This window comes from Antedon mediterranea, chromosome 11, assembly GCF_964355755.1.
Source record: "Antedon mediterranea chromosome 11, ecAntMedi1.1, whole genome shotgun sequence".
Classification (NCBI taxonomy): domain Eukaryota; kingdom Metazoa; phylum Echinodermata; class Crinoidea; order Comatulida; family Antedonidae; genus Antedon; species Antedon mediterranea.
In genome coordinates, this window is record NC_092680.1 from 15,934,027 (window position 1) to 15,945,356 (window position 11,330).

The window sequence follows — 11,330 nt, forward strand, 5'->3', positions numbered from 1 at the left end:
TACTGGCACCAACTTATCGCTTTTTTTCGGACTGCAACAAACATGTGTCATTATTATTGTCTGTCGTATTACTGTTGGTCCAGACGTTTTATAGATTTGCTTTAACCACCATGGAGGTTTATACCTCCATGCTTTAACGTTGAGCAGTATAATGACCTTATACATTCTGGGTAAAAGGCCAGCGATAAATTTTTGGTTATAGTTGAAAAACAACACTGTGTGTGGTCGATGACCTAGGCCTAGCTCCCGGCGGGATTCATGGCCAACGGTTTTTTAAAGTAATCATTCAAAATCTAGAGTTTGTAAGTAAAAGACACCTTTCATCGCAATTTATATATTAAATGCTTCAATAGGCCTAGTAAGATTAGTCTAATATAATGTCGAAGGAAGACGCTTTGTTGAAGATCCGAGAAATAGATGAAGAAGTGGCCAACATTTTAACAGGTTCGTAGGCCTAATAATAATTATATTTTAATCTGCCAGCAGTCTAGGCCTAGCCTAGGCTCCTTCCTAGTTAGTAATACTGTAGGCCTGGAACTAGTAGGTCTAGGCTAGCCTACTATGCCTGTACTGACGGACAGGTGTATAGGTTTAGCTTAGCATTTTAGTTCAGACATTGACAGAGAGGACAAATATTGTCGGACCTATTTCAGCTAGGTATAAGGAAGGCCTAATAATAGATAATACAATTATAATGTAACAGTTATTTTGTAATGTAGCCATGAAATATCTACGAAGGATTATATTATATACACATATTCCAATGAGAAATATAATGACATTTAAAAACACTTCTTTATATTTAATTAATTGTACACACTAAGTAATCCCCGAAGTGATCACATCGATATTGAAACTTAATGTTTTTAACTCTAAATTTAAAAAAAACATACTAAAAAAACAAACAAAAAACATACGTACTGCATAACTAAAATTGTTATATTAAATTTCTTTTAAAAAAACTGTGTTATTTACAATATCTTAAATTATTTGTTAGGTAATTGAAGAAGTTCGAAGGATACTAATTATTACTAGGCAAAGAGGAATGAAATACAAAAGAAAGCTTTTTAAAAAAGTGCTTAGCAAATTTTTCCAAAGAAGAGAATAATATAGTTTATTTTGGTATTTTAAAGAGAAACACCAGTCCTCCATCTGGTAAGTACAGTGTATGTTTTTGTACTTTTATCTATTCATAAATAGTTTTATAATGGACCAATGGTAGTGAGGAAAATACGTGTAAATATTGTGTACGTATTTTTAACAGCTTGGTTCGACTCAAGCTAGTGTCATGCACTCCTCCCTTTGACAACTAAAATTAAATAAATGACTTATGAATATTAATTTTTGACATATTAATGCTCTCCTGGCCAGCCCACCCTTTCCCCTTCCCTTTACATTGACCACCTACAAAACTGTAGGCTACATTATTAAAAATTTGAGCTACAGTATATCAAGTTTATGTCCATACATTATTCCACTCATTTAAATAAATTTATATAATATAATGTTTTCAATTTGTTATTTTTGGTTAGGTTCAAAGATAACCCATATGTTGTCAAATCTGTCAAACATATTTGTTGGGAAAAACTCATCAAAAAAAGTCTGCCGACCTTGAAGGTATTTAGTGTTTTTTAAAATTTAAAATACAAGTAACATTATGTACATTAAAAAAAAATATCTTAAAGTGTTTTTTTAAAATCAAATTTATCTTAGCTTAAAATTCAAGGTATATACTACAGTATGTTTACAATAATTTATTAAAATCAAACAATTGTTATTATAAACATTGATACGGAATAAAAACATCAATCAGGATTGAGCACCGTTTTGCGTATTGTCTTCCTAAATAGTAATATTAAAAATAAATTTAGACCCTAATAATTTAACTAAAAATAATAGATACAGCCAGGCCTGTCTTTGGGATCGGTATAAACAGGGCAAAGTTTGTGATTAAAAAGTTCAAATGCATATTCCACCCACCCTTATGTCTTATAATGTAAAATTATTCTTACCACCGTTCTAATATTGCGTCATGTTTTTGTGTTTACCGCCCCAGATATAGGACTCTAAAACCACACCGTACCCAATTAGTTGATGATGTTACACATATTTTAAATACAGTAATAACTAAAACTATATTAATCTCTTTTCATGTTTAGGAACATGAATAAAGATCCAGAATCCTGGTCTTCACGCCGATCAGGTAATATGCCGGTATTGCTTTTGGACACAGAAATGGCCTACATTAAAGTTTAGCAAACAATTCTAACTACAAAGAAAGCAAAATTAGATGAGGCTCTAGTTACTCTCCTCTCCACTTTTTACCTTCTGGATTTCGATTATCCAAAATGAAAAGAAGTAGGCCTCACTATCCTATAACAGTTAGTGATTTGTGATGAAAACACACCTGTACACTTGACAAAGGCTGTTGAATCATCATTAGTATACATTAATAAATTTAAAGACACCTAATAGTTTAAAGCCCAGGTGCGGGAGAAGAATTTTACGAAATTTGTATTTTACCATTTTAATGTTTTTAAGTTTTCTTTTGATGGCATTTTATTATTAATAAAAACAAGTTTGTTTTAAAGAAGTTGTATATATTATTGTACCTAATGTCATGTAAATTGTAGTTCTTAATGAAAATAACAGTATTGTTAATATTATGTTTTATAACATTCTTGAATTTATTTGTTTAAGTAAAATATTACTTAAAATGAGTATTCATTTATCGTTCTTAAAATAAATTTTTAATGATTTATATTTTATAGAATTCTTGTTTCAAGCAATTTTTTCCCAATATAAGTAAGAATTTACGAATTTTAATTTGATAGAATTCTTGTTTCAAGCAATACTTTTCTTAAAATAAGTAAACATTTACTGGTTTTTATTTGATAGACTTCTTGTTTACTTATTTTAAAAAAAAGTTTTGCTTGAAACAAGAATTCTACAAATAAAAATCGGAATATTCTTACTTATTTTAAGAAATATATTGCTTGAAACAAGAAAACTAAAAATATAAATCGGAATATTCTTACTTATTTTAAGAAAAATATTGCTTAAAACAAGAATTCGAAAAAATACAAACCGGAATATTCTTACTTATTTTAAGAAAAATATTGCTTGAAACAAGAATTCTACAAATAAAAATCGGAATATTCTTACTTATTTTAAGAAAAATATTGCTTGAAACAAGAATTCAAAAAATACAAATCGGAATATTCTTACTTATTTTAAGAAAAATATTGCTTGAAACAAGAATTCAAAAAATACAAATCGGAATATTCTTACTTATTTTAAGAAAAATATTGCTTGAAACAAGAATTCAAAAAATACAAATCGGAATATTCTTACTTATTTTAAGAAATATATTGCTTGAAACAAGAATATTAAAATTAAAAATCGGAATATTCTTACTTATTTTAAGAAAAATATTGCTTAAAACAAGAATTCTAAAAAATACAAATCGGAATATTCTTACTTATTTTAAGAAATATATTGCTTGAAACAAGAATTCTACAAATAAAAATCGGAATATTCTTACTTATTTTAAGAAATATTTTGCTTGAAACAAGAATTCAAAAAATACAAATCGGAATATTCTTACTTATTTTAAGAAAAAAATTGCTTGAAACAAGAATTCAAAAAATAAAAATCGGAATATTCTTACTTATTTTAAGAAAAATATTGCTTGAAACAAGAATTCAAAAAATACAAATCGGAATATTCTTACTTATTTTAAGAAAAATATTGCTTGAAACAAGAATTCAAAAAATAAAAATCGGAATATTCTTACTTATTTTAAGAAATATCTTGCTTGAAACAAGAATTCAAAAAAATACAAATCGGAATATTCTTACTTATTTTAAGAAATATATTGCTTGAAACAAGAATTCTATAAAATACAAATCGGAATATTCTTACTTATTTTAAGAAATATCTTGCTTGAAACAAGAATTCAAAAAAATACAAATCGGAATATTCTTACTTATTTTAAGAAATATATTGCTTGAAACAAGAATTCTATAAAATACAAATCGGAATATTCTTACTTATTTTAAGAAATATATTGCTTGAAACAAGAATTCAAAAAAATACAAATCGGAATATTCTTACTTATTTTAAGAAAAATATTGCTTGAAACAAGAATTCTATTTTAAAAAATCGATAAATTGTTACTTATTTTAAGACAGATACTGCTTAAAACAAGAATGAAAAAAGCAATTAAATTCTTGGTAAGAATATTGTTCTTAAAGTATTATTTCTTGGTAAGAATAATTTTCTTGATAAGAATTTGTGTGATTCTTGTTAAGAATTTTACGATTCTTGGTAAGCCAAAAAGTATTGAAATACGGACAAGTCAAAATTTACTTGTTTCAAGAAATATTTTGCTTGAAACAAGTTTTTTTTTTCTTAAAACAAGAATCAGAATTTTGCTGTGCACAACTGGACGCTTTTCTGCCACGGCTTTTAACGCTCCATTCACATCAACTTCTTTGCACTTTAATCTGTACTGTGGGCATATTTCATGTAACACCTTCAAATTTTGAGCTTCTTTAATGCCGTACTTGCTTATCATAATGTCACGAAGCTCTTCAAAACCAGTATAACCATCGTCTCGGCCCCGAATCCTATGCAAATCGAGGTGAATAACTGCTGCGGAAGCATTTGCATAACATGTCCCATCCTTTTGTTTATGTGCCTTAAAACTAGATCTGGTCCGATTAATGTAGATATTAAGGTCTATGGAAACTAATAAATGAGACAATGTATCTTGGCAACGGAGTGTATCCCGTGCTAACTTGCATACATCTTTTAGATGGTCGGGGTGATTTACATGAAATCATTATAACATTACACCCTTATCAAAATATACCAAACCGTTCCAAAAACTATGCAAGCCCTAATCATACCTACAGAAATTTTAACGAAACAAATATTTCAAACATAAAAAACGGTTTGTCTAACATGAATTGGACTGGTGTTTATGGTACGGATGATCCTAATATTGCTTTACTTTCTTTTGAAACTGAATTTAAACGACTGTATGATAAACATTTTTCAATTCAAGAGCAGTCTGCAGGGAAAAAAAAAATAAAGACCTGGATGTCGGATGAACTCTTAAATTCAATAAAGCATAAACAAAAACTGTATTCCAAATCCCTCCGCTATCCGAATGACAAAAACATAAATGAATATAAGCAATTCCGTAACTCCCTTAACTCTTTAATAAAATTAACTAAACGCGATTATTATGAAAAAAAAGTTTAAGCAGCAGACAGATAATATCAAAGGAACATGGTCAATTATAAATAGTCTCATAAAAACGAATGAAAGTAAGCATTTCGAAGAGTCCACTATAAATTGCGAAGGAAACTTAACGGAGGATCCCAACATAATTTCAAATCATTTTAATAATTTTTTTGTTAATATTGGACCTACCCTCGCCAAAAATATAGACACATCTAATGCAAATTTTAAGGATTACCTCCCTACGCCATCCACAAATTCTTTATTTCTCAATCCTGTGACTGTTTTTGAGATTATGGATATTGTTATGCGCCTCAAAATTAGTAAAGCACCTGGCATTGATGATATTAACCATTATTAAACAACTTATCCCTTTTATTTCTGAACCCCTCTGCTACATTTTCAATCCTTTTTTTTGTAAATGGCACCTTTCCTGACACCCTTAACTAGCTAAAGTAACTCCTAACTGGTGACAAATCTGATTCCAGTAATTACCGTCCTATATCAGTGCTACCGATCTTTTCCAAAATACTTGAACGCCTTATTTATGATCGAACATACAATTATATTCAAAAAAATAATATACTTTACAAAAAACAATTTGGCTTTCGTAAGAACTATAATACATCCACCGCACTTCTTCAATTAACAAATGAAATTGTTGGAGCTTTCGAGAGGGGTGAATTTGCCATTGGTATTTTCATTGACCTCTCGAAGGCCTTTGATACAATTGATATCGATATTTTATTATATAAGTTACATAATTATGGAATCCGTGGCCCTGTATATAATTTATTCGAAAGCTACCTTTCAAACCGCAAGCAATGCACTAAATTTAAACACACCCTTTCTGATTTTCTTCCTATTATTTGTGGAATCCCTCAAGGTTCCCTGCTTGGGCCTCTATTATTTTTATTATACATAAATGATATCCATAATGCCTCAAATATGTTTTCTTTTCTGTTGTATGCTGATGACACAACCCTAATTTACACTGATAAAAATACAGATTCCCTAGCCCTTTTTAAAATATCAACCGAAAATCTACCCAAAATTTTAACATACTTTTCAGCAAACAAACTTTCTGTTAATCTAAAGAAGTGCTGTTGTATGGTGTTCAAAAATTCACAAATACCACTAAATACTAGTACTTTTAAACTAAAAATTAAAAATCAATTAATTCCTATTGTTGAGAAAACTAAATTTCTTGGTGTTTATCTGGACTGTATAAGCTAAATTGGAAACATCAGATTACTCAAATCGAAAACAAAATATCCAAAAGTTCTGGTATCATATATAGATTATCATCTTTCATCCCTCAAAACATACTCCGGATTCTTTACTGTTCACTAATCCTCCCTTACCTCACTTACTGTAATATTATTTGGGGTAATACATACCCGTCCTACTTAAACAAACTGTTATTGATCCAAAAGAAAACCGTAAGATACATATCAAATGCTCCTCCTTTATCCCATTCCAATCCTTTATTTTCTTCATTTGGTCTTCTTAAAATCCAGGATATTAACCATCTTTAACAAAGTGTTTTCCTCTATTCATGGCTAAACTCGATCCTGCCATCACACTTTGATGATTTATTTAGTTTCAATCTTAATTTTCATAACCACAGTACTCGGAGCGCAAATCAAATACGTATTACTTTTTTTAAAACTACTTCTTTTAAACATAGCATTAAGTTCACTGGTCCTAAACTCTGGGATAACGTACCAGTTAATATAAAAAGTGCTTTGTCTAAGAAGAGTTTTTCTTTTAAATTGAAACGGCACCTCTTATCTAGTTATGTTTAATTATCCTTTCACTCATTGTAGTTTTGATATTTAGTCTTTTCGGTACCCTGAAGTCTTCATTACTGTTTTTGTCCTGTTTCCGGTTCCCGTGTTGTCCTGTTTTTGTTGTTTTTAGTTTCTATGGGCTGCCTTATACAAGCTTTGCTTTTTAGGAATGTTGCCCCTCTTATTTTAATAATTTTTGCTGTTAATTTTTATTTTCTATGAAAGACAAGAGAAATAAATGTTACTTTGATTGATTGATGAACAAACAATTTTGTTTCATTGTTAGCTATGTCAATTTGCCAACCTTGCTTGATTAGGATCGCTCTGGTGACTAACTCTGTTGGAATTATAGAGCTTAAATCGAAAAGAAATTTAGCCCCTGCTTCCCAATCTCTTCCTTGATTACTAAACAGACGCTTTGGTTCAACATTTGTGGATCTGCAAATGTAGCAACCGACTACCGTCACCTCTGCATCGCTAAGCTTTGATTTAATCAACTCTAAATTGCTTTTGTCTGTTGGATCTCCATCTGACAGTATGAACAGTAATTTGGAATAGTTTGGGTACGATGTCATTGATATTTGGAACATTTCTGTTGCTTTTGCTAGTGCTGAATATAATGGTGTCCTTCCGTAAATAAATGGTTCAACAATCTTCAGTAATTATTTTGCTCTTTCTGTCGTAAGCTCATCTTCATTGACACAGCCATGAATAATTGTTGAGGCATCTTTTACTTTAAATAGAGACTCCTCACTTAATATTTTGAGACAAGATTCTTTAATACAACCTGAAGACATTGCCATTTCAACAACTGTTCTAATGTCTTCGGTGGTTGCTTCTTTTTCATCAACCGTTTTTGTGATAGCAGAAGAGGCCAGAAATAGAGGTAATCCTGCCATCGGGAACATAAGAGTTGTTACGCCAGATATTTATATATAACATTGAACCTTTCCCACATTAACAATTGTATTTTTGTCAATTGATCTACATGCTTTTGGTAAGTACTCATTTACAAATTTTCTTTTAAATGACTCGTTTGATTGAAGAGTATTCAAGATTAGCCTTGCATCCCTTTCGGAAACTACTTTCTTTATGGTTTCTTCCTTTGCCCATGATCTTATTGAATGTGCCCCATTATTCTCAAGTATACAAAAGCATTTTTCAATGGTAGCGTGTTTAGCTGGTCCGGCGTCACCACTGGTATACGTCTGGTTATGTTTAATTGATCCTAAGACATCGAATATATCTGGCTCTGCATTCGCTCCAACACCAACTGTAAAAACGCGACTACTGTTTGAAACGTCATGTTTAATTAAATCATCTGTCACCTTAAATACTGAGCGGGCCCAAGATCCTTCTTCGTTGTCAACATAATCTCCAATGCTGTTTTCCATTGAACCAGATACATCTATTAAGACTCCAATACACACACAGACATGATGTCAGATCTTTAAGAATGGTTACAATTAGCAATTTTAATTGAATTGTCGTTATTGTTAATATTACATGATTTTAAATTAAAATGTGTTTAAACCTGGATATAATAAATATGTATGCAAAATTCCCCACCAAATATGGTGGTCCTTTATGAGAGGAGGTGATCTCTTACGAGATGTGGGCGATTATGAGAAGCCGTCTCTTAACAGAGATGGTGATCGCTTACGAGATGTCCCTTTTTGAAAGTCGGTCGTTTACGAGAGGTGGATAGACTGATAGCTAAATAAAGAAAACATGGACGTACGTTAAAATACGATCGTAAAATCCCATCCTATAACCTTATGCGTATACGTTTAAAGTTTTGAGTTGTTACAGGACCCACATAATGTTTTCACTTTTTGGTATGATGACGTTATCAAAATCAAACATGAAGATGATGAATGATTTTAGAAAAAAAATATAATATTTATAAGAAAATGGAACACTTAAAAGCACGCTCTTTTATACTTGTATAACTCTTACGAAAGGAATGCAAAAACTACTGTTTAACTAAAACTGGCCATATGAAAATGTCACAACGGCCGATAGGCACAATCTTTATATTCAAATACGGTGAAGGTCAAATTACACGACTTACTTTATTGAAGTTGTTGGGCGTGATGAAGCCGCACATATAGGCATAAAATGGTTTGGAGCTGAGGTATAAACATTTGTAATTCCTGTACATTGCATTGATTTTTAAGACATTTTTCTTATGTTTCTATCGTTTATCCAACTATTTACTACACACAATTATCAGTGCGTTATTTAAAAAAAAAAGATACAGAACTCATGCGCATGCTTTTTGTAATTAACAATATTATATCGATCGTTCGCGTTATGTTTAACGAATTTGATTTTTATATTTAAAGCTACCACAAGGTTAGTTTGTATGTTTATCATAATTGTTATGTTCTGTTTTCCTGTAGCCATGGCTACTCATTTTATTATCCATTGATAATTCTATTGATGTAGGCGTCAAGATGGAAATTCCCATCTTGAAAGTTGTTCAAACATTTATTTAAACCTGTTTGGCAATGGCCCAAATGGACGAGACAACAAAAAGTAAAAACGCATAACGTTAAAGATGTATTGTCCCTTGAAACACAAAAAATGGAAAAAAAAAATATTCTAAATTTAAATTGGCCATATCAAAGTAATATTAAAGTTATTCACTTTAAGTCGAAAATTTGAGCCAAAAACAAGTTGAGGTAATTAACAGGTACATTAATTTAATTACATTTCGTCTGAAAAATCGTCACAAGCGAAAGTAAACAAAGATTTCAAACCATGAGTATGCATTATGCATGATGCTAATTAGGATTGTTTACAACTCGTTGCGGTTGAGAAGGTATTTTCACACAGATCGCGAAGAAGTTTTTTTATTATGCATACAGAGTAGCCAAACAAGCGCGTTGCATTATGAGATATGTTTTGATCGAAAACCTCGACTAGAAGTCAAAGTAATTTTTTGAACAAAAAACCGTCTGTATTTCGGTTAAAGATGTATTGTCCCCAAAAAATGAAAAATAAAGATGAAAAAAATCTAATTTTGAATAGACCGTTCTGTAGTTAACATAAAGTTATTCACTTCCACCGAAAAAAAATCCGAAAAAAATATTGATTTCGCTTATAAAAAATCAAAATAAGTTTACCATTTTTTCGAACTCATCGGCTCAGAAATTAGGCCGGTAGAGCTAACTCATACATATGCATGATATGTTAATGAGCATCCACACAGCAGAGATCTGATCTAACAATGGACGATGCACGTTGTATGTACACAACAACACCACCAGAGATCGACGCGACTCGACTGTGGGTTTCCCTGGCCTGATCGTATAAATATGTAAAGCTGAGCTGTTAATTTGTCGGTAAGTAGGCCTAGACGGTTATTTTAAATATAATAATACAGTATATATAACGCAATAATAACAGGAAGGTAAATTAATTAACTTAGCCTGAAATTTTTTCAGTTCAGGGCTAGGCCTAGAATAATTAATACATGCTGCTGCATATTACTAGGCTAGTAGCAAGCAGACTGTGACAATCGGGTCCCTGCAGAAGATGCCCAGCTAGGCCCTATACATTGTACTCTTCATAGACTGGCCTAGGCTATATGCCATCAATCTTAGCTACATTCCGAAAATACAGCCAGCTTGCTGTACCATATATATTTACAGTTGAAGCTTGTTTAACTAATTTTTATGATAAAAATAACATTTTTCAGGGAAAATGGTTGCAATACAAGCCTGAAATTGAGAACCTTCCAGCAGCACTGTACAAGTAGACAGAGGGGAAAAGCCAGCTTAGCCATTTTACAACACAAACAAATGTTCTCTGTACTGTAGTAAGTCAAATATTTATTTTCTCTTTTTATAAGTTATAACGTTATAAGTAATGTGTTTTAATTACCATAGAAAGGTAGTATACTTATTTGACTATGTCAAAGTAAGCAATTTCACTAGCCCAATTTTGCACTAAATAAATACTTTGCTTTTACTTTTTTTAAAGACGTTGAGCTGATGAAGATTGGAACAGAGGTCACCCAAAGACAACAATGATAGACTCGGTATTGGAATATGATTGGATATTGCAGGAAAAATATTCCTGACTCTCCTGCTGCATTCGGCCAATATGTTCTTGTCCAGCTTGTAAAATATTGTATAATTTTTTTTGTATTATATATTATTTTGTAAACATAACATTCAATAAATAAAAAAAAAACTACTACAACAGTACACAGGATAAATTCTTCAAATTTACTTACACTTCATAATTTTACTGTAAATATTACAGTGCAAAAGGAGT

General features: G+C 31.0%; 2 long non-coding RNA genes across 2 annotated transcripts; both read left to right on the top strand.

Moving 5' to 3' along the window:
* The first annotated feature begins 253 nt into the window (after positions 1–253).
* On the top strand, positions 254–2,754 carry LOC140062933 (uncharacterized). Its single transcript, XR_011847558.1, has 4 exons — positions 254–444; positions 998–1,155; positions 1,533–1,617; positions 2,160–2,754. It is a non-coding gene; the product is annotated as an uncharacterized lncRNA (long non-coding RNA).
* Positions 2,755–10,170: 7,416 nt separating this feature from the next.
* Positions 10,171–11,099, top strand: LOC140062866 (uncharacterized). The gene is made up of 3 exons (XR_011847538.1): positions 10,171–10,393; positions 10,750–10,869; positions 11,034–11,099. It is a non-coding gene; the product is annotated as an uncharacterized lncRNA (long non-coding RNA).
* Positions 11,100–11,330: the final 231 nt, after the last annotated feature.